This window comes from Martes martes (assembly GCF_963455335.1).
Source record: "Martes martes genome assembly, chromosome: 18".
In the NCBI taxonomy this organism is placed as follows: Eukaryota; Metazoa; Chordata; class Mammalia; order Carnivora; family Mustelidae; genus Martes; species Martes martes.
In genome coordinates this window covers 38,599,072-38,600,500 of record NC_137906.1, presented here as the reverse complement: position 1 = coordinate 38,600,500, position 1,429 = coordinate 38,599,072, and positions in this window count along the sequence as shown.

Below are 1,429 nucleotides of genomic sequence, written 5' to 3'. Positions count from 1 at the left end.
TAATCTCATATGATAAAACATTAAAGATAGCACTTGTTGGAGTCCTACAAGAAAATTAATGGAAGTTCAGGATGAACTTCTCACGTTTTTATTTGCTTTTCCTTTGCCTTTGTTTATTTTTAAGAACAAGGGCAGAATTACGTTGGGGAACTGGAGGCTATGCTGCAGGCAGGATGTTCGCTGGGCGTGGCAGAAGGTTGGGTTCCCAGGAACAAAGTTTGGGAATTGGTGCTGAGTGGTGGACAAGGAGGGGTGAATCTGCATGCATGTTGGTTGTCTTACACTGTAAACCGATATTAAGCCGGCAGGGTCTCCCTGTGTCTGTTTTGTACACAGCATGTAACAGCAGCCTTCGGGGGTGAGCGGTAGATGGCTGAACTCCTCTGTGGGCTGTGCATCTTCTGACTGTCTAAGCAGAGACTCCCATGTGTTCCTGTTAGAGCTTTTAGGTGGTGTCAGGAAGGGGGTTAAATGAGCTCCCGAATACCTTACAAACAATGAGGTTAAGGCTCCCGAAGCAGGGACTTGTTCAAGACCCTGTTGCTCGTGGGTCCGCTGGCTGTCAGCTGGCTGCATCGGGGAGGCCTGAAGGCGGGATGAGCGGGATGTGCACTTTCTCCCTGCAGGGCTGCGCTGAATGACATCGTGCTGTATCTACTTCTAAGTTCTGAAACATTCTCGTGGCTTGATTGGTTCTCCGTGTGTTCTGTGAAAGAGAGGAAGGGGTTTCAACTCAGGGCTATTCTAGGGATTTAGAGGGATTGGTGGAAGAAGAGCCCCTCAAGCCGGGCCCGTGGGAGATGCTCGATTGGTGTGCATTGGCTTCCCTTTCCCCTGCTCCCCAGTGATGTGCTGGACAGACTGACCGCAGGGAGGAAGCAGTTGTGTTTATGGCTGTTTTCAGCTCCTTTGGCGAGTCGAGCACGGCTGGTGGTGATTATGCTCCGTTGGTTTGGTCCTTGGCTCCAGTACGTTACGGTGTAAGTCGCCTGAGCTGTGGGTCCGGTGCTCTCGGCAGGATTTTGTTTTCTTGCCCAAGATGAACTACGCCAAGTCTTAACTCCTTAGGCACAGGCAGCTCTGAAGCTCTCGTCTGCATAGCTGTTACCCGTCGCCTCGTCCTCGGGCTCTGGGGACCCTGTCTCATCCCAGGCCACGTGCAGACATCTTCCTGGTGCTACCTTCGTTCGGTCTCACGGGGGCCTCTTGGGTGCCCAGGCACCGTTTGGTCTAGACTGGGAATGCAGTAGTGACAAAAGAGCCAAAGATATGCCCTCGCAGGACTTGTATGCTAGTGCCGAGTGTGGAGAAGTGCGGTGATAGTTCGCTGCCTCTTGCAGTTAGGGCCATGAGAGGGTTGCGGGTAATGGGTCATGAGTGGAAGCCCCACTTCTGGGCTGAAGCCCTTCTTTGTTGGTGCAAAACTCTG